This window comes from Tachypleus tridentatus, chromosome 7 (assembly GCF_004210375.1).
Source record: "Tachypleus tridentatus isolate NWPU-2018 chromosome 7, ASM421037v1, whole genome shotgun sequence".
Lineage (NCBI taxonomy): Eukaryota > Metazoa > Arthropoda > Merostomata > Xiphosura > Limulidae > Tachypleus > Tachypleus tridentatus.
The window spans coordinates 131,012,861-131,036,995 of NC_134831.1; the positions used below are offsets into that span (position 1 = coordinate 131,012,861).

At 30.4% G+C, this 24,135-nt stretch overlaps 1 pseudogene across 1 annotated transcript in view; it reads right to left on the bottom strand.

Annotated features, from left to right (window-relative positions):
* LOC143256610 (protein O-mannosyl-transferase Tmtc3-like) overlaps positions 1-24,135 on the bottom strand; it is a 91,466-nt pseudogene that overhangs the window by 2,984 nt on the left and 64,347 nt on the right. The window contains exons 6-20 of the transcript XR_013031423.1: positions 22,650-22,765; positions 21,021-21,193; positions 18,537-18,788; positions 17,891-18,039; positions 16,362-16,445; positions 15,410-15,547; positions 10,242-10,335; positions 8,405-8,539; positions 6,786-6,868; positions 4,139-4,211; positions 3,425-3,511; positions 2,906-2,979; positions 2,056-2,176; positions 1,103-1,204; positions 219-302 (exon numbers count right to left, since the gene is read on the bottom strand). The product of XR_013031423.1 is annotated as a protein O-mannosyl-transferase Tmtc3-like (transcript). The remainder of the gene's footprint in view (positions 1-218; positions 303-1,102; positions 1,205-2,055; positions 2,177-2,905; positions 2,980-3,424; positions 3,512-4,138; positions 4,212-6,785; positions 6,869-8,404; positions 8,540-10,241; positions 10,336-15,409; positions 15,548-16,361; positions 16,446-17,890; positions 18,040-18,536; positions 18,789-21,020; positions 21,194-22,649; positions 22,766-24,135) is intronic.

The window sequence follows — 24,135 nt, forward strand, 5'->3', positions numbered from 1 at the left end:
CATGTAGAGTTTTCTGGTTTAAGTCATGAAAGAATAAAATTTCCATGTTTATAAATTAAAACTATCATATTTGCTTGTTGCGTATCTCATGTTAAAAAATTAGGCAACTTAAAAATTTGACAAAAACAGAAGAAACGAATGATGTATGTTAAAGACACAAGAACATTAATTTTTGTTCAGTACACACACAGATTATCAGTTCAATAGTAATATTTTACCTTCTCTGCTGCCTCAAGGTCTTTCATGTGATTGATGTAAATGTCACCTAGAAGGATCAGTCCCTTCACATGATCGGGATGGTGCTGAAATAGAAAAATGTTTTTAATTTAAAACAGTAAAGTTTTAAATTTATTATACATATACATTCTCAACAAATTAAGTAGGTATAACAGAATTACAGCTGAATGTCTTCATTTTTTTAATTTTTTTTATATCCATGCTGATATTGTTTTCACGTTTATTCTAAAAATTATTTAGTGAGTGTAATTGGTTACAAATATGTAACATTACAGCATGAATTTACAGTACCTCAGATCAACACAAGTGTAATACTTACTTTGATGTAAAAATACCAAGTACAGTTACACTGTTTACACCTCCTGACGTAAAAATATATTTAAACTATATCTTCTGCTAGGTCTTACCAGATCTTTTGAATATTGTACCAAAATGTGAATCCATACGAATATAACGTCTTAACATAATTAAAATCCATCTCATATTTTCAATATCCCATACAGTAATAATAAATTATGTGTTTATTAATAAATGTTACAAGTAAATATGTGCTTATCTGTGAGGATCAAAACATATCCTTTATATATATTAAAATAATTTAAGGCAGCAGTACGAATGTAACACATTTTTACTAGGTAAAGTTTTGGAGCATTTTTCCAAATAATTTTGTTTATATTTCAACGTAATTATTTTTTGCACTTAATAGATATAAAGTTTTAATAATATCGTAACACAAAAAGTGATTACTATAATTATTAGATTCATGAGAGGTGTGAACACTATTCTAATTCAAAACATTAAACGATATACAATTTTCCAATAAGTAATTGGAATTCTGTGTCAAATTATTGTAATGCTGTTCTACCTTTAGCAGCTGTTTAAGAAAAGGCACAGCTTCAAGTGGACGTCGAGAGTCTGATAAGAGCAGTGCAAGGTTAAAGAGCGCACTACGGAAATCTTCTCGTATCTAGAACAAAAAATAACAACATAACATTATTTCATATCTTATCGTATGTAATAATATCAATATGCCATTGACATGCTTTTTAAAAGTTGTACTGACCATGGTACAACCACCTATTTAGCCTATTTTTAAATACTAACATACTCCAAATTTTGCCAATTCTAAAATAATAATCTCAGAACTGAAGTCAAAGAAATAATGTTGAAATTAACCTACTTGTTTTTAAATTGCTGTTTGAAAGATATTTGGATAATAAATTCATAAATAATAACACTGTCTTACTACTGGCAGTCTACATAGTGCACTTATGTCAACAACCTATAAAAGTCTTTTGTTGCATTTAGCTAAATATGTACAGTTAACAATTTTCTCATAATGTCTACACTGTCAATCTACAATTTGTAAGGGGCTTTTGGTAGTTTACAAAGTATATAGTTATAACTAGTTTACAGACTATGTACTGCTACAAATAGCCTATACAATAGATTTGACTGTTTGCTAACTACAGAATATAACTAATTTCTGGTAGCTTACAGACCAACCCAGCCTCTGAAAATCTATAAATGACAACTGACTATTGGTAGTTGGTAGAACAGGTCCTGTTACTTGCTGCCAATAGAACATGTTGAACAACTTACACAATATGTTTGAATATCTGCCATCTACAAAGTATATCTAATTTTGGCAACCTACAGAATTAAAAACCTATGCTTTGCTGCTGATGGAAGATATTCTTTAAGAATGTTTTAAATAAAACATTTTATAATATTACTTAAATTAATATAAGATTTACTCAAAATATGTTACAGAAAACATTATCTTAATTTGAATAGCAGTAATAATTTTTTTTTTACCTGTATAGCTTTTTTAAACCACATTTCTGCTTTGGTGATATGTTTCTCATCCATAGATAGCATTCCAAGGTTGAAATAAACTCGTTCATTAGTTTTCCCACTTTCTAAAAGATGTTGTAATCTGGAAGGTAGCAACATCTATTAATATACACATATTGATTTTAAATGAAATAGTCAAACACAGTCTTTACTATAAATGATTGTAATATAAAAAAATAAGACACTGTGGGATATGGAAGTATCAACATTTTTATTCTGAAGACCTCTATATCTCACATTTTATGGTAAACACTTTTTGATGAAAGGCGTAAATTAAAAATGAAATGTTATGATTCTTTTTCAGAGTTAAAAACCCACCATCCTTATTTCAAATAAGATGTAAATTAATCAGTATTCTTTGCCATAGCATTGGTTTTATGTTATAATTTTCCAACCAATATTTCAGATAAGTTTCTAAGAAAAGTGTAGAATACTTATTATTTTTTAATTTGTTCGTTTGTTTAAAGTTAAGCACAAAGCAACATGGTGGACTATCTGTGCTTTGCTCACTACTGTGCCACTAGGGGTAGGCTTAATTGTTTTTTTAAATAACTGAACAAGACAGAATATTACCAAATTTGGTTAATGTAACAATAATTAAAAATTACATTTTCAAGAGTGTACCAAGTTACAATACCCTTTGACTTCGTTGTGAACACTATTAAAAACAGACTCTGAATGTACACGACTTTCCACATGGTGTTCAAAGTTCAATATAATAAACATGCACTATAAATTTACTTCTAAAATACTGTAGCTACTAGCAACAAATATAACAATAATTATTAATACTTTAAAAGATTTTTCTGACCGTTTATAGGCAATGTGTCGTAACTTTACATTTCCACTTTCCTGAATCAGCACAGCTGAGTTCATGAGAGCTTGCTATAAAGAAAGTGTTTATAAACCGTTAGATCACCAGCAGCATGAGACATGTTAAAAGCTACCCAAGAAAGATCAAAACATCAGAAAGTATTCTCATTCAAAATTAACAAGAACTTTTGGTTTAATTTCAATTGTATATTTACAAGTCTATTGTGACTTATGCAAAAATTATATTTTATAGGAAAAATAGCATATCCTATCTAACCTTAGGACTTATCATTTCTACAGTTGTACATTAATTCTCTAAACTATTTGTTAAGAAATTACTTCGTTTTACCATTAGATCTGTAATATCGAATATGAAAGTCAAGCGTTTAGGAAAAGCAATAACAACAGGAGATAGGGTACCATCAGTTTCCTCTGGTTATGCCTCTTGTTTGTGTGTATGTAATACATATATGATATGATACAGTTTGTATATAGATTTTTCTTTTGTTTTACCAACCTCATGGTTTGGATCAATTTCTAGAGCCTTGTCAAAATAAACCATAGCTTGAGTAGCTTTTCTCTGTTCAAGATACACCACACCCAGCTAAAAAAAAAATAATTTAAACAAGGAAAATGAGACATCTGAATGACATCATACAGCAAAATTTGGGTTCATTGATTTCAGCTAAGTAAAAAAAAAATTAAAATTACTGTAAATTGAAGTGCAATGTAATCTATGTGTTCTTTAAACTGAATAACCATTAATAACTGATAATTTAAACATGTCTAAGATTTCTGTAATAAAATACACATTTTAATTAACTACAGAAACTGGAGGAATGCTTTTTTAACTTCAGTGATGACCAAAGAAGGTCGAAACGTTGTTCGCTCTTCTATGTAAAATATTTTCTCAACCCAAACGAGCCGTTTTTGCATATAAGCTTTTTTAACTTGTTAAGAAAGTCTATAAATATGGATTATAGAGCTTATTTATATAGATGTTCTTAATGTGATACAAGTATCAAATGTCAAAATTTACTGCAGTATTAAATAAGCTCCTACATACAATAAAATTAATATACATTACTGTTCGCTGATAATTTCATCACTTCTAATTCTGCAGGAAGATATAGCGATGCTGAAAGATGTAATACTGTTACTTAGAAGTCTTAGTTTGGTAACAATTAATGGCTGAGTGTTTGATTACATCATGAACAACAGAAACACGTACATTGTAATAAATGTCTGGATTCCTGCTTTCAAACTGCAGGGCTCTTTCATACACTTCCTGAGCTTCTTGTGTTCTGTTAATAAACAAGAGTACATCCCATCAACATTCATCTGTTTGATTTTTGTTAAGCACATTGCTATAAAATGGGTTATTTCTGCTGCACCTAGCACAGGTAATGAAAACCAATTTTACCATCATAAGCTCACCAGACTTACTGGTAAGCAATTGGTAGGCATGCTGATTTGTCAAACCAAAACCAAATTTTTAATGTGAAAGCTTATAATTTATTAATTATACAAATTACTTTTTTTATGGGAAGGAAATACATTTTAATTGATGTTAATTTATATGTATCACAGCAGTAAACTGCATAGTTTTAGAAACTACAGCAGTTTCCCAAAATTGGTGTGATGTAATTCTGTTAGTGTGCTCTGATAGATATATACAAAATTGGTGTGATGTAATTCTGTTAGTGTGCTCTGATAGATATATACAAAATTGGTGTGATGTAATTCTGTTAGTGTGCTCTGATAGATATATACAAAATTGGTGTGATGTAATTCTGTTAGTGTGCTCTGATAGATATATACAAAATTGGTGTGATGTAATTCTGTTAGTGTGCTCTGATAGATATATACAAAATTGGTGTGATGTAATTCTGTTAGTGTGCTCTGATAGACGATTGCTTAGGCAGAGTATTTATGATGAAGCTTTGTAGAATAAACGGCAACTTGTATCTCCACAACAGGCAGTTGCCATCCATTCTACAAAGTTTCATTACTGTTAGTGTGCCATTACAATACAGTACAGCAGTGAAAGAAAAAGTCAGGAGTCAGTTGCATTGAGAATACAAACTACTTGTACATTAGCAACTTACAAATATATAGATCAAGTTATTCACAGAAATTAAAAAAAAACACCCAAATCTTTGGAAGAAGACGTTAGTACAAAGACTAGAAAACTACTTTCATGTGTCCTGTTCAGTGCTCAGGTAAGTTTTTCTAACAATTGACTTTCTATTTTCACTTCAGTTTTTCTAAGTTCTGAAAAGACATATTCTAATTAATACAGCAAGAGGAACTTATCCTGACTTATCTTCCAAAATATTTTGTTTTGATGACATGCCAATTGTAAGTTCACATACAGCCCTACCCAGTAGTAGCTCAGCAGTAACTTTAAGGGCTCATAGCACTAAAAATCTGGTTGGGATATATCCATGGTGAGCACAGTACAAATATCTCATTTGAGTAGCTTTGTACTTTAGAACAAACGAGTTCATGTGCTCTAAAATCCTTTATCTTGGTGTGATGTAATTCTGTTAGTGTGCTCTGATAGATATATACAAAATTGGTGTGATGTAATTCTGTTAGTGTGCTCTGATAGACGATTGCTTAGGCAGAGTATTTATGATGAAGCTTTGTAGAATAAACGGCAACTTGTATCTCCACAACAGGCAGTTGCCATCCATTCTACAAAGTTTCATTACTGTTAGTGTGCATTTTTAACAGTAGTTCATTACAATATAGTACAGCAGTGAAAGAAAAAGTCAGGAGTCAGTTGCAATGAGAATACAAACTACTTGTACATTAGCAACTTACAAATATATAGATCAAGTTATTCACAGAAATTAAAAAAAAACACCCAAATCTTTGGAAGAAGACGTTAGTACAAAGACTAGAAAACTACTTTCATGTGTCCTGTTCAGTGCTCAGGTAAGTTTTTCTAACAATTGACTTTCTATTTTCACTTCAGTTTTTCTAAGTTCTGAAAAGACATATTCTAATTAATACAGCAAGAGGAACTTATCCTGACTTATCTTCCAAAATATTTTGTTTTGATGACATGCCAATTGTAAGTTCACATACAGCCCTACCCAGTAGTAGCTCAGCAGTAACTTTAAGGGCTCATAGCACTAAAAATCTGGTTGGGATATATCCATGGTGAGCACAGTACAAATATCTCATTTGAGTAGCTTTGTACTTTAGAACAAACGAGTTCATGTGCTCTAAAATCCTTTATCTCTTGTTTTTTTTTTAATTTTCTAAATTTAACTGGACAATTGAGAGCATCACAATGTAACCAGTGTACTTTGTAAACGTTAAAAGTTTGCATAAACTCCAACTTAATGAGCACTGAAATTTCAATAACTGAAATTCTAGACTTATATCAGAAATTTTCTCTTTTCTAATTTAGGTCAATAAAATTAACCTTCCAGTTTATGGTTCAGTTAAAAACCACGTAAACTGATCGATTCCTATATTAACAATACACAATAAAGTTAAACATTACTTGTCCTAGCTACCACATCATTCATTGAAGCAGAAAAAAGATAAATTCCATTTGTTCTAGCTATAAAATAAATGAATGATTCAGATCACAACTAAATATTGTCTGTCAGTTATCAAATCAGTTAATGAGATTGAAAAATCTAAAAACTGTTTGAGTGTGAAAAGAAGATGCAAGCACTTTTAGCTGCTACATCATGACTCGTATACAATTCATAATTTTAATAATATTTTTAGGTTCTTCATGATAATTTGAAAATACTTGAAAGTAATTAGATTTTTTACAGCTATTTTCACATTGCACACATCTTTAAAATGTACTTTATAATTACTAACGAGTTTAACGACAAATGTAAACTCACCTGTTTAATTTCATCAGAATGTCACCCCTGTTGATATAGGCTTGGATGTAATCAGCCCTCATACTGATCGCTTGTCTGTAAAGCTGAAAGATTATCTTATTTAGCTAATCCTTTATTACTTTTGTACAGTGCACATAACAGTTGGATTAACAAAGAGGTTTTAGAGTCACTGTTTTTATATACATATATTTATGTTACTTACTGTGGAAAGCATAAGAACAAAAATACTGTACATACATATGATAAGCTAACTAATTTTAAGAATAAGCTGACACAAACATTCTTTCGACAAAGAAAATATTAAAGATAAAATGCTCATTTTTAAATTTAAATACTTTAATCATAAAAAAGTGACATTTCTAGACTAAACAATATAAAATGACTTGGCCTAGTAAGTGTTTAGGGATACTTGTCTAAGACAAAAATACAAAAACTCTGTAACCATAATACTTGTAAAAAGTCCACTTTTCAAAAGCATTTAACACAATGTTTTGGCATAATGCAGGACCTACTGATCCATTCTGGGCTGTTCCATCCTCTAAACTAGATTAAAATAATTATTAAATAGTCTTAAAACTAGCCCTTATCATTCATATACTTAAAGTTTTTCTTAAACTCACTTAAATTTACTGCTTCTACAATATATGAAGGCAACACATTCCAAAGGCCAACAACCCTGCTAGAAACATGAAATTATTCCATCTGAAGATGACCCCTACCTTGCCAAAATTTGTGTGCCCCTAGTCCTGCTATTCTCACTGTTAAATATGAAAAAATTTGATGTCTCAACACCATCAATTCTCTCTATAATCTTAGATACCTCAATAAGATCCCCAACCTCTTCTTTTTTCAAGAAAAAAAATTTGAGAGATTTCAGCTTCTCATGGTATGATAACCCCCTCCATCCAAGACACCATATTCTTATAACCTTCTCTGAACCATTTCCAATAATTCAATGTCTTTTCTAAGGTAAGGAATCTAAGACTAAATACAATATTCCAAATGTGGCCTAGTAAGCAAACTGTATAATGAAATTATAACCCCTTTAAGACTTGTATTCAATATTTCTGTAGATACAATCTAAAATCCTAGTTGCCCTACTACTTTAGGGATGGCTTTAGAGACTGATTGACTATTACATTAAGATCCTTTTATTTAATGATACAGTTAAGGTTATTCCCATCCAAATTATACTTTTAATTCAAATTATAATAACCAACAAATATTATCTTGCATTTATTATAATTAAAACCCATTTGCTATTTACTTGCCCATATGGTTTTGTGTTTTTATCTTTCATTTTTCTTAACCTGTGCCTTTTCCTGACATCGTGAAAGAATACAAGCTGCCAAAATATATAAAAACATGGGAACCTGAAAAACAATCAATTTCTAGGTTTATACTAAGGATCCACTAGCTCTCCTGCAAACCTGTATTGATACAATAGTCATATGCAAAAATACCCTAAATACTTTATTTAAAATTTGAGAAATTCTTTCCTTGTGATTTTTAAATATGGAATTATTACAATAGGAAAAACGTTTCACCAATTCTATATTTAATTTAGCACTTCAGATTTAGATAAAAGATTTTTATTAATCTTTCTAAAATAAGCTTACAGCATCTGCTTCTTCCAAACGACTCTTGTTACGAGATATCAAGTTTGCAAGATTCAGAAAAACATTCAGGTGATTTGGAGCAATTCTTGCTCTGTATGGTTCTCCACTCTTGGGCCGAGGAAGTAGTCCTTTTGCCTACAGAACAAAAAACTGTATAAAAAACTGACTGAAATTTTAGAAATCCCGTTTAAAATTCAAAGAGCAACAAAATCAAACCAAGTAACATTTAACATTAAAAGCTGAACATTGTTACATTCCAAAATATCTCTGCTCACACCTTAATAACTTCATCTTTAATAACAATTACAAGTATTTTCATTGATTTATTTACTTTTTTTACATATTTTAAACACAATAGACATCCAACTTTATTCTCTGTAACAGTAAGTCAAAGTGTATGTGAGGTTACTCAGTTATGTTTAATTCTGGTGTTAATTTCAATATACAGTTGAAAAATCATATTGTAGGTAGAGTAACTAAACTGATGTTACTCCTGGTTTTAAAGAGATAAAATTCATAAATAGAAATAATTAGTTCTATTTATGAACTGTATCTCTTTAATGAATGTGATAGTTTAGTTTGTAGTGTAACATGCTATATTTGTGACATATTTCTTTGTTTGTAGCACGACAGTGAGAATGAATTGTTTCGCCCCACAAAATAAAAGGTCTAAGTTCAAGTTTCTACACAACAAGATGAGATAAAGATAGCATGCAATTATTCAAACACAATGGTTATCTCTCTGTCTTTTACTGTTTTACTTTATTATTACTCAATTTTAATTTATTCCAAACAAATTGATTTCTGTAAAATGTTTGATTGTTTATTAAGTATAAAGCTACACAATGGGTTAACTATACTAAGCCAACAAGTATCAAAATCTGGTTTTTAGTGTTATAAGTGTTCTGACTTGCAAACACTGACTGAATAATACCTAACCTGTTTATATTTTTGTGTTATTTCTACATAAACAGATTTTGACAAACACATAATATATCATTTTTTACTTTAACGTTTTGTTTGTTTCTTGAATTTGTTAGCAAAACATAACATTAATAGCAACATTCCAACAATCAACCAAAGTGATGTAGTTTTATTAAACCATTTATTGATTTATTAAATTATTTTCTTTGTCTAAAGATATTTGTCACCAAGTTGGTTCTTTGTAAACCAGATGTCCCACTTTACTACATTTACTTACTCATTACCATGGCTGAAAATCTCCTTACCAGATGTCCCACTTTACTACATTCACTTACTCATTACCATGGCTGAAAATATCCTTACCAGATGTCCTACTTTACTACATTCACTTACTCATTACCATGGATGAAAATCTCCTTACCAGATGTCCCACTTTACTACATTCACTTACTCATTACCATGGATGAAAATATCCTTACCAGATGTCCCACTTTACTACATTCACTTACTCATTACCATGGATGAAAATATCCTTACCAGATGTCCCACTTTACTACATTCACTTACTCATTACCATGGCTGAAAATATCCTTACCAGATGTCCCACTTTACTACATTCACTTACTCATTACCATGGATGAAAATATCCTTACCAGATGTCCCACTTTACTACATTCACTTACTCATTACCATGGATGAAAATATCCTTACCAGATGTCCCACTTTACTACATTCACTTACTCATTACCATGGATGAAAATATCCTTAACAGCAGGGTTACTTATTTGATGAAACAATCCATTCTTATGCTTTGTACATAAAAATGTAAAAAAAGTTTATTTAATTAGCTATACTGGTAGTGTATTCTTATTAGATGAAAATATTAATTATAGCAAGTCATTTATATAACTACCTTCCAAAAGGCAGATTCTGCCTCATTGTACATCTCAAGGTTACTGTAAGTTCTTCCAACATTGATGTGTGCACCAATATCATCTTCTTGTGCTCTGAAATAAAGTGAAAGATAACTTTCAGTGAGATCACAAAAGTTTCATATTTCATTCAATCTTAAGGTTTTGAGGTTTGAAGTTATCTAAATATGTTGAGCATATGATTTACAATCAGTGATGCAGATTTAGCTAGACAAACTGTGTATATTTAATCACCATAATTCTTATTACAGTTGGCCCATTATTATTATACTAGCTGCATGTGTAACTCTTGAGTCACTGTTAATTTAATGAGTTCAAGGTTTTAACTATGTCAGTTTCTTTGTGGAGACATTTACATTGAATACACACAAGTAAGTGATCAGACACAAACTTACAAAATACAATAACTGTAATACCTTACAAACTGTAATAACTGATTAAAAAAAAAAACATAACCCATCCAGAAAAACATACATCTGATCACTTAACTCAAAATACTGTTTTTGTGAGAGGCCAGCTCATAAAGTTAAGTCTGATTAGAGATAACAAAAAATAATGTACGTTTATAATTGTTTTATTATCAATGCATAAAAGATATAATTAAACCAATTAAAAATTTATTCTGCAATGATCTCATGTTTCTGAAGCAGTAAGCATTAATCCATTATGTGTAAAAACTGATTATAATATACTGAACAGATATGAGACAGAGAATTCTAATTTTGTTATGGTTTTGTTTATCATTCATTTATTACACTATGTAACAAAATTTTTACTTTTTCTTGTTCCTGGGCAGAAAGTGTTATTTCCCAATTGCTTATGCCTAAAGTAAATGGAAAAGACCTATTTTTCTCTTCAAACTTTGCTTTTGAGACCTGGGAGTGTATAACGAAAACATGATGGGACATTATATTTGGGGCTTATACGTGAAAGTGATTTAACATTGCAGTCACAAATCTCGAAAAACTACTCACTTCTATACATTTTTGTATAACTTCAGTATAAATACATGTAAATTTTGATTCATTTGTTGTTTTATTCAGACCTAACGTAAATGAAAACGTGCAAATTTGCATGTTTTTTTAAATAGAAAATAGATTAATTTCTAAATTTCATTATCAAGGTCCCAAAAGCACAGTTTGAAGGGAATAATGACCATTTTCTCTACTTTTACAACATAAGCAATTACAAAATAACACATACTATCCAAGAACAAAATTTCTGTTATGTAGTATTATTCCATCAGTTGTTTGGTTCAATTAATAATTTGTAGTTATATTAAGAGCTAACATACAGTCCAGTTAGAGCACTTAGAATTTAAGTATGTTTGTACCAGGAAGCTCATACAAGTTTTCTCTAGTGGTGATGTAAAGATATTAATGTTATGCAAGACTGTGGTTCAACCACTAAATAAAAACCCTTTCTTGATCTGAAAGTTAGTTCATGATATATAATTAGAACAAATTATGATTAAATGTTGCTCAATAATGTTATTGATCTTGAGAAGTGGTTTAATTCTGGAATACTGAATTTTCTGGAACTAGTTTTTTTTTCTTCCTTTGGTTCACTTTCCTAATTCTTTTGTTTATTAAAACTAATTACATTGATGTTTATGTTGTGCTACTTATTATTAATATTTATTTACACAGATTTACTAACTTTTATCTTAAGTATTCAAACTTGTATCCCAATCATTTTGAAGTTTTACTTCAGGTTTCTATTTTTGTTATAGTTTAATAAATTATTTTTTGTTTGATTCTGATTGTACTGGTGTTTTATAAATGGTGAAGATCAATATACTTTTTCAATCCATCGACTGCTGATTCACTGTATAGGATACATTCTCTCTCTCTGACAGCTGAATGTGGGTGTGCTCTATACAGTATAGAGCTCACAAAGCCTCCACGTGTTTAAAGCAGCCACAGTCAAAGGGTTAATTCTACAATCAATATTTTCAGAGAAATGATAATCATGTATTATATTCTCTAGTGGAACTTTTAAATGCACAAATAAATATGTAGGTTACAAACTTATTGTGCTCACCACTATAAGAGTGCATATCCAAAAAACATTAAAGATTTCACCTTAAAATTGCCTATCTACATATGAATAAGTGTTATTGTTTTAATATTCCCAAAGTAAATTCTTCATCTAGTTTTGGCCCAGTATGGCCAGGTGGTTAAGGCACTCGACTCGTAATCTGAGGGCCACCAGTTCGAATTCCCCAACACACCAAACATGCTTGCCCTTTCAACTGTGGGGGCATTATAATGTGATGGTTAATCCCACTATTAGTTGGTAAAAAGTAGCCAAAGAGTTAGCAGTAGGTGGTGATCACTAGCTGCCTTCCCTCTAATCTTACACTGCCAAATTAGGGAAGGCTAGCACAGATAGCCCTCATGCAGCTATGCACAAAAAAAAAACAAAACAATAATACAGTTTAAAAATTTTTTACAATTATGAAAACATTCAGTTGAGTTTGTGCTGAATTTAAAATTACTCTTATGATTACATTTCTCTCCATGTACACTTTACAAGAACTTCGTATATGATTGGTTTATTAGCCTAAACGTATCTTTAGGCAAAACTTACATGTAACAGTGAATGAAAATAAAACAAAGGCAAAGAGAAATTAAATTATACTTAACTTTAGATTTTAATTTTCAATTTATACATCAGTTTATTTCAAATATTTTTTTTGTACTAAATAACAATAACAACTCCAAAATCTCCATTATTTTTCATCCTATTTTTGTCAGTAGCTTCTGGTTGGGAGTACATCTAGTTAGTTAACTTTTGTGTCAGAAAAACCATTTATTTTGTTTAATGTTCACAAACACATCTAATGAATAACACTTGCATTAATTCAGCTTTTCAAGGATTTGTTGATGATACAGAATAACAAGTAAAACAGACTGCATCCAAGATATTGCAATGGTCAAAATCTGATTTAAATATACCTGTATTAATAACTAGATATTTCAGATGTTGTCCAAGTAATTCATATCAAATGTCATACTATTCTACACTGAGTGGCATATTCCTAGCTTCAAGGTATACATCTTAAGAAATTATGATCAATTTAAATTATTTTTTTTGCCAAAATTAGCTTCTACATTTTTATTTTGTTTAGCCCTTAAAACTCCACCTTCCAGTGGCACAGTGGTATGTATGTAGACTTACAACACTAGATACCAGGTTTTGATACCTGTGATGAACAAAGCACAGATAGCCCACTGTGCAGCTTTGTGCACAATTCCAAACAAACTTCAAACTCCATCTTTGCTATTATTTTATTAGTCCATTAATAAAAGAATATAGTTTGAAAAACTTTTTTCTTTACTATCAACAAATTTGTGATTACAACACTTAGCAACCTTCAACTGGCAAACTCAATATTCATGGCAACTTGGTCACTTATTATATTTTCTTTCCCTTGACCAAGATTTGTGATAACTATTCTCCAATTTAAACTTTTGAACGTGTCTTTTTATCAAGACCAGTCAAGTGGTTAGCCAACTCTATGAACATAACAAATTGTTTGTGCTCTTTTTGTTAATTTGTCAAATCTAATTTGGAAACATTTGGTGACATATTGGTGATTTATCTAAATTTACACAGATGAACATGTCAAATGCGTTATTTATGCTCAACTAGTAAAGAAAAGATTAGTCCTTTTGTTACAACATCAGTATAATATATGACTTCAACTACACACTTGCAAATGTTAGTTATCTGCACTATAATTTTGATACAGGAAGCACACCTTCACAAAATTGGACATACAGAAATCAAACTTTGTAATTAAATATTTTTTACTAGAGATTTGTTGTGAAAACAGAGTCTGTGTCGTTACTAGAATGAATGTAAGGTGATTTCATGTTACGATAAACAGAAAACTATTCTTCGTCCCAAAAATCTCAAATATTATTTGCATAATCTCTAAAACCTTCTAAATACATTTTAAATGTTTGTTTTTTATTGTATTTTATTTTTTAACTATGTGGGATCTGTTGCTAGAAGAACCTCAAATGCATCATAAAAAAAATTGAGCAATAAAATAAATTACACTTTTTTATGCTAGTTTGTTTGCTTGTTTTATAATTAAGCACAAACCTATGCAAGGGTTATCTGTGCTCAGCCTTCCATGAGTATCAAAACCCGGTTTCTAGCAGTTTGGGGCCACAGACATATTGCTGTGCTGCTGGAGATCTTTTCATGCTAGAATGACTACATATTATAACACAAACATACAAATGCTTAGTCTAAGTAGCACAAGTCTCATACTGCAATATATTACTATATATATATTATTATACTGACCTTCCAGATATACTTAACTAACATTACACAACTTTCACTGATGCAGTGCACATGCACTCATATTACATATTCAGTAATATAAAACTAACTTTTAATCTTCCTTGTCTTGATTGTGTTAAGTAGACTGATAATTTGTAACATACAGTCACATTTCAATTATTATACATTATATATATAGATTAATACTATTTATGAATAAATTGTTAAATTTATTTTTTGTAAAATATAAAACAATAAATTAAGAAGTAAAGCATACAATTATCTGTTCTTGGTGTGATGTTTGTACTTGATTGTTACTGGACATAGATTGCTAAGCCTTTTAAAATTTTGCACATGGAGGATATCAGAAATTTTTTTTTAGGTTTTGTATATACAGTTGAAATACCAAAATATCTTAGATAACTACACTGATACCATAGAATTCCACTATAATTCATTACACTTAGTAACTAAGATTTTCGATTTTAAAAATGTGAAACTTCGAGCAGGCTAAAGACACAACTTCCCTACTTGAAATCTTTGATCAAAAAGATTAGCTGGTTCATTTCTCATCAGTTAATTGTGAGACTATTTCAGAATGTCTTACTACATTAGAGTGTCAAGTTGATAAATGTCACTTTCTTATCATTGATAAAAAATTGCTACATAACACATATGAAAATACAATGTTTTCTGGGATAGAAAAAAAAAACCAACATCAAATTTAAAATATCTATACAGTGACTGTAGTTATATCAATAGTAATATATTTTACAAATCAATGTATTATATATAAATATACTGCAGTCATATGCATGAGAAAATGTGTATACATGTAAAAACGTACCGAGCAGCTTTAAGGAAGTATTCCAGTGCTTCTTTGAAGTTTCCTTCACTTTCTAAAGCATGCCCTACGTTGTTGTAAAGTTTTGCATTCTGTTGGTTCACCTTCAGTCCAGCCATAAATATTGTGTATTCAGATTTCCTAGGATACAGATAAATACATTTTAAAATATTCATTACAGTAAATTTCATGATATAATATTCTTTTTAATGCAAAGATATCAAAAAGTTAATAAATTATGAATAAAAATGTTCCTCACAAGCACTTAAAAAATTAAATTACTACAATATTTACCTTGAAAGGTTAACTAGAAGCAGAGACAATGGAACATCTTTGAATTGGTGGGAGGTGAACCCATGACCATCAAATTAAAAACTGAAACATAAATTTTTCCATGACAGTCTTTATTATCTATTTAATAAGGCCCTTTGTTACCAAACCAGGATTAGAAATACCATTTAAGCATGCACAATTTGGCTAGTTCGAAACAGATTTCTAAAACTTTCAATGAAGTAGTTTACTAAGTAAGTATGATATTTAAATCTAAATCACCATCTTTAAGGTTACAAGTATACTCCCATTTTTCCAACTTACAGTATGAAACTACTGAATGCAATGAAATAATAAAAGGTCTGTATAGAACAATAAATTGCAAAAATAATAACTTATAATCTAACACAGCAGTTTGAATGTATGATTTTAACTAGTAAACACTGAATGGATTATAACTCTACATGCACCACAAGAATAACATTTGTAACTACTATCAAGTTTGAAAATTTATGACCACTTACACAAACTTACACTTAAACCAAGTTTCAATAAAGCTGAAAAACGTGTATAATTTAGAAGTGTGTCAATATATCTTGGAGCTCTATTGCAGTAACACGGGAGAAGTTAAATGACAATTAACATATACAAAGAAAAAGCTCTCTCAATAACATCAGTAACTCACCAATCAAAGTTTCGTACAAAAGTTTTCAGACTGTGGGACAATATAAGAATTATTAACATTAGCCAGAGTAAGGGTTTCCACCTTCTATATGAAGAAAAATATACATATATTTCATAAACAAGTATATTAAAAAGTGGCCTTCAAAGACAAAACACACACCCAGAAAATGCAAATATAATTTATATATATATATATATATATATATATATATATATATCATAACCATAATTTTTTAAGTCAATGCAGAGTATTTTGTTTAATTTTAATGTATTTTGTTTTGGCTTAAAATATTATGGTCATAATATAATTAATCAGAGGTTGGGCTTTGCTGTATTTAACACAGTCCTTCCTCATGATTTTGTTTACTTTACCTTTACTTCATTTTAATGTATTTATTTAATTTCACTAAAATCTGTATGTGTATACATTTATTTACTTATTCTATGATAACACTCAAATTAAATGTTCAGAATCCATCTTGAAAATAAAAATCGCAAAGATATTCTTCACAATAAACACAGTTAAGTCCATAACAAACACAGTTAAAGTCCATAATATTGAGGTGGGGGACACATAACTGAACCTTATTGCTGAAGTCAATGTAAATGTTCCAACAAACTCAGGAAAACATACAAGACTAGTGTGCAAAAATGGCAAAGAGACAACATCTACTCTTATCTAATCAACCAATGTACTTAATAAAAGTTAATCTACTAACCTACCATAAAGTGAGTCAAAAGGCCACTTGATAACCACAAGAATGATAAAAACAAAAGGAGGAACTTATTATTAGTTTTATCTCATAATTCTAGACTGCAGTGGGTTTACAAACTTATAAACAACTATGACCACATACATACTGGAACCAGATCTGCTTGCTCCAAAGTTAATCATATTTAAGCAATGAACAATGATTTTTAAATTTATTTGAAGAGTTGTTTATAAAACAGATGTGTGTGAATTACTACATTTTAGGCATGAATAATAAAAGGTAGGTAGAAATACTTTCGTGCTATCTTCACTGTATGATATTTCAATCTTATCACCATCTTTAAGGCTTAGGTATAAAGCATTACAAGTCTAAGTGTATTTCCCCTTTTCCAACTAACAATACAGAACTAGTTATAGGAATGAAATAATGAAGGACTGAAAAGAACAGTAAACTACAAGAATGGTAACCTTATAACCATTAAATATTTTTTTAGAGAATAACCCTTTTCTTTTCTGGGCGGGTGAGGAGATTAGTGCCATCCCAAATAAAAAGGGTTCATTTTCAATAACATTCACTTACTTTGAAAAGATAGTCTTGTACTTTTAAGTAACTGCTCTGTTTTTTTTCTTTTGCATTGATCTCACAAGTAATCATCAAAGGCAGATGAATCTTAAATATATATATTAAAATGGTAACAAAAAAGTGCTAATATAGGGTTAAGTGTGCTTTTTTTTTTTTAATGACACCAATTGTATTCATTTATTGCACAATTAATTTTATACTTAAAGGATGAAAGAGCCACTGACTTCCTACTTACACTCTGTCTAAAAGAAGATGCCAGCCATATGCAACCAGTAGGCATAAACCCATACTTGGTGTGTAAAGCACCCGTTCAGCAATCACAAATCCTACAGGGAAAAATAAGTTGGAGGCCGGAAGAAATGGCAAAACCAATAAGGAGAGACTCTATAGATAAATATAAATTGTGAAGAATATTTATTCAGTATTACAAAAATAAACAAATGAGCAACAACACATAAGTGAATCTCAGAAAGTACCATGAAAAACATATTGGAATGTTTAACGATGAGATACTAGATGGCAGCACTTACTCTTCAAGTTATCAAATATCAAATGAGAAAATTAATGGCATACTGTCTACTTTAAAAGTGGTACACATTGTAAAAACAAGGAAACACCATGAAAAGAAATTAGCTAACTGTCAAACAAACAAGCTATTATTCTACAACATAATTCAGCTAAACCATTATCTACTAAATGTAAACTGGGACATCTAAACTTCATCAAGTTTGGGTGATGTAGCTTAAATCTTAGGAAATTATTACACAGGTATTAAAGTATATCAAAGCATTATACATTTACTTGCTTCTCCTTTGTCTTACTGTTAAAAATTTTCAAAGTTATTCCAAAACCAAATATAGTTAATTTTAAAGCAAACTTACCATAGTAATGATCTCGGCATGTCTATCATCAGAACTCAACATAGTCCATACTAGCAACACTATGGAAATAAAACTGCTAAAGTTGCCAAATTACGAGGGTCTGTAAATGACTCAACTAATGGTATTGTTCCCATTGTCCAATCACAGCATAAGTTGAATGGAAACAGAAGCAGCCATGTATTGATACAGAGAAGATAATTATAAGTTAGTTGACGAGCTGGAGTACTGGCTACAGCTGCTGGGTTGTCAAACCTATGACAAATTGATAATAATATTATAAGTTAGTTGACGAGCTGGAGTACTGGCTACAGCTGCTGGGTTGTCAAACCTATGACAAATTGATAATAATATTATAAGTTAGTTGACGAGCTGGAGTACTGGCTACAGCTGCTGGGTTGTCAAACCTATGACAAATTGATAATAATATTATAAGTTAGTTGACGGCTGGAGTACTGGCTACAGCTGCTGGGTTGTCAAACCTATGACAAATTGATAATAATATTATAAGTTAGTTGACGAGCTGGAGTACTGGCTACAGCTGCTGGGTTGTCAAACCTATGACAAATTGATAATAATATTATAAGTTAGTTGACGAGCTGGAGTACTGGCTACAGCTGCTGGGTTGTCAAACCTATGACAAATTGATAATAATATTATAAGTTAGTTGACGAGCTGGAGTACTGGCTACAGCTGCTGGGTTGTCAAACCTATGACAAATTGATAATAATATTATAAGTTAGTTGACGAGCTGGAGTACTGGCTACAGCTGCTGGGTTGTCAAACCTATGACAAATTGATAATAATATTATAAGTTAGTTGACGAGCTGGAGTACTGGCTACAGCTGCTGGGTTGTCAAACCTATGACAAATTGATAATAATATTATAAGTTAGTTGACGAGCTGGAGTACTGGCTACAGCTGCTGGGTTGTCAAACCTATGACAAATTGATAATAATATTAGTTAGTTGACAAGCTGGAGTACTGGCTACAGCTGCTGGGTTGTCAAACCTATGACAAATTGATAATATTATAAGTTAGTTGACAAGCTGGAGTACTGGCTACAGCTGCTGGGTTGTCAAACCTATGACAAATTGATAATAATATTATAAGTTAGTTGACGAGCTGGAGTACTGGCTACAGCTGCTGGGTTGTCAAACCTATGACAAATTGATAATAATATTATAAGTTAGTTGACGAGCTGGAGTACTGGCTACAGCTGCTGGGTTGTCAAACCTATGACAAATTGATAATAATATTATAAGTTAGTTGACGAGCTGGAGTACTGGCTACAGCTGCTGGGTTGTCAAACCTATGACAAATTGATAATAATATTATAAGTTAGTTGACGAGCTGGAGTACTGGCTACAGCTGCTGGGTTGTCAAACCTATGACAAATTGATAATAATATTATAAGTTAGTTGACGAGCTGGAGTACTGGCTACAGCTGCTGGGTTGTCAAACCTATGACAAATTGATAATAATATTAGGCTGTACAGATGTTCTGACAGTAATTGATAGCTTGTAATAACAATAACAAAAAAGGAAATTGTGAAATTAGCTCTACATCTTGTAGAACTTCTGAATACAACAACTGATTGGCCAAACCCATCCAAAATAGACAACAGAGGTAATGGTGATTAGTGTGCAGGATCAAGTGCTAACCACAAGTGCCAAGTTACAAAAGCTTGTAAAAATTAAAGAAAAATCTATTGCAATTACATATCATGTATAACTGTAGCTGTACTTTCTAGCATACCAAACCCACAACAACATATAGATATGTTTTAACTGAGTCATATTAAAATTTGTTTTTATTGATGTCATATGAGCCAATGTTAATTGTACATCACTTCTGTTATTTGACAATCTGCTAAAAAATATATGTACATAATTAAGTGGAATCTAATGAATGTATAATAGTATGAACATATAACAATTCTTCATTTGCACACACAAAAAAAGTGTGATAAATGTGCCAGTACTGACAATGCCATTATTATTTCAAGTATTATTCATTCAATAAGAAATGATACTAGATGTTATTTTTCTCAACAATCAGCCTTAACAAACACAAATTAACATATGGCTTAAAATTACATACAAAAGTAATATTATATGCAAATTAAAATAAAATAACTATCTCTAGTCTGCCATTTATGATACAAATTTAGTGACAAAAAGTAGATGACTATGGTTTGATAAGTTATCAAAATTTAAATTATGTACTTCAAAAAGCATTATATGGTAAAATGTGGATTTAGTACAGCAATAACAATGTTTAGGGACAACAAGGGATCTATTCATTACAGAAGTACCACAATGAGGTTTAAGAATATGTAAATTTAATAAAAAGTCACAAGTAACAGATATATACATGGTAAATTTATTTAAAATAATCCTATACAACATATTTTTAAACTTAACTAATAATAAAACTAGCAAAAGTAAGAGCTGCATGGCAGAAAATATGTACATGTAACAAACCTCGTAAATACTGGAAGTTGAGCACCCATTATTTGAAATCTGAGAAACAGGAGACCAAGAGCACTAAGAATTAAAACTGTCAGTCTTAGCATCATTTCTCGGAACCATGGTGGAGGATGAGCTTTGGAAACTACAATGTTTTGTCCGATATGGAGAAAATCTGGTAATCGGACCTGACAAAATAAAACAACTGGACACATTGATATTATTAGTAAAGAAGTTCAAATAAGAAGAGGATATGTTAATATTATACAAATTGCACACTTTCTTATCAAACACATATACTGAGTTTATATATTGCAAACATAGAAACTCAGGTAATTCATGCAAATAACGATTTTCAAAAAATGATTATGAAAAATGCCATTATTACAATACGAACACATTTTCAGTAAGGGTTTAAATTTTCATGTTATAAGAAACACAAAACAAGGATTAACAATGTTACTCAGTTTCGATTTTGGTAATAACAAAAAAACTGAATGCATAAAATGGATTGCTGATTGTTAGACTTTATTAGACTGCTAATTATCTTGGTCTCTTTTCTTGTTATGCTCAAAAATATTTCATGATTTAATTTGTAAAAATTGAACAATAATAACAGAAGACTTAGCAATGTAATACTTAGTCTTATACCATCAAAAAGACAGATTACATAATGAGCTAATGTATCTTTTTTTGGTTTAAGTATACCCAGTCTCTCCCCAGAGTGCTGTGTAGCACATCAATTAACTTGTATTTCTAAAAGTAACCGTGTCACCTGTGTTACGAATATTAATTTATCTAAGCAGGTTTCATTAATCTTTCACAAATAAAGACAAAACATTTATTATCTAATTTATTCAAAATATTTGAAAGATGTATAACCTATAAACATGATGATTACCGTCATATCAGACTATTAAAGAAACTATCAGAGTTGTATCTGAATGCAAAGTGTCTCTAAAACATCTATTGTTAGACAATACTTTTGATAAAATTGTCAAATAAAACACAATATTCATGTAAAATATTTTATCAATAAAGAAATACAAAACTGTTAAAAGCTTTTTTTTTATGGGATGGTATTAACTTTTCTGATTAATATCTTATTAATGGATTAAAAATTTAATTAACTAACAACTAAATGCATAACACACAAAACAAGCAAAAACTGTGTTCACCATGCATACATTCTAATACCACAAAAACAATACAATTAGAACAATAAAACAGTGTTAATCTTAATATGTATTCACAATTAAGAGACAAATAGTATGTAAGAACAAAAAATTAGTCTTATTATGTCAATACAGAAATATCAAAATACTTTATAAACATGAACTTAAAATATTCTATAAACAAGAGGGAGAGTTTAACCATTGTTTGCAAACTAGAAAACTGCTAGTAGTGAATACATTAACATAAGAATAATGACAAGTCTAACCCTGTAAGTGTCTCATCATGTTTCTTTTTGTTGTTGCAATCATCCGTTATTTAAGAATTATTGTTTCATGAAAAAACTGATGTACAATGGAGCTCTAAGTGATGCCTAATGTTAAATTTTAAATAAAATACAACTGGACAATATGAATACTTCTAGCTTTGATATGCTGTACATAAAGTACAAGTTGCATCCACCCAACTTACCTTCTGAACAATAAACACTTCATATATGCTGCACAGACCCACAACTGTAATTCCTTGTTCTTTACATAGCGTTGCTGCAGTAACAAAGATTACTGAGTGGAGGAGTGAAGTCCATTCTGTAGGTTTAAATATAAAACAAAATGTTTAACCCCACTTGATTGGTATGCCTCCTATTGCTGTTTTCAGCTGAAGTATAATCATACTTTAATAAGGTTTTTTTTCACACTGAATCCAATTATATATAGACTGTGGGGCCTTTTTTCAATAAAATTTACAATAAATCACTGAAGTATACAATTTTTAATATCTGGTTAAATCTGCAAATTTTTTTTTGGTTTCTGAGAATGCAAGATGCCTGGATGTAAAAAAGCTAAGTAAATAACAGGGAATTTTCAATAGCTGTGGCTGTAATTAGAACTTGTATTAGTCAAGAGATGGTGCCACAAGCAAAACAATTTGCAATTGAAAAGAAAAAAAAATCATTCTGTGAGACTAACACAGAAACTGAAAACATGATAAATCATACAAACCAATACATGTGCAAAAAGGAAGTTAAGGATATTACACCAAACAAATAAGGTGAAATTCATGATTACAAGAAAACCACTTGAAGTAAATATATATTCTCAAGATGGCTGGTATGGGTATTAGCACTTTAATTAAAATAATGTACAGAATAATGTTTGGACCTTCTTAGGTCATCTTCACATTCATTGTTAACCTGTTAATAATTCTGTACATTATTTTAATTAAAGAGTTAATAAACATAACAGCCATCTTGAGAATACAGTTAAAAGGACAAGTATTTTATTACAGGATGGAAGTTACAACTGAATGCAGTTTCAAAAGTCATTATGTCATAATTATCTTCGCATTTCATGTGGTTAAAGCACAGCAGTTTTGACACATTTTACACATGTAACTTACAATGAAAAGCCAATGTTCCAATTTTATCTTGATATTTTCTAATTTTCTAATTACTTAAAATCAAACAAACGTTTCCACAGACTATGGGTAAAGAGTATTCACTAAAGGTAATAAAATATTTTAGATAAAAGCTAAAGGTTGTCAAGACAGTAAAACCTATTCAAAAGGAGAAAAAATAGTCATACAGAGAAAAATAACTCATTTTAATTTTTTAGGTTCATAGCAGGAAGACTGTGGATACTATAACAAAAAAAAAAAAATTGGAGATGTAGCAGACAATCCAGAGAAGGTCATGGAAGGTCAACTGTTCCATATAATGACCATCATCTCATCCAACTCAAGAGCAGTACTTGTGAACTTTTGCAGGGGTGAGTGGTTCAGCCTTTGTTCTGATATAACAGAGTACTTAATGTTTAAAAATAGTTGTTGCATTACAACAATCACAGAGGTCACAAAGAGGGTGGAGTGAGGGGTGAGACACATTATGGTAGAGTCAATAGTGTAATAATTATATCTTGTCACTTAACTCTCTCTTTCATGCATTTAAACAAAGGAAAGG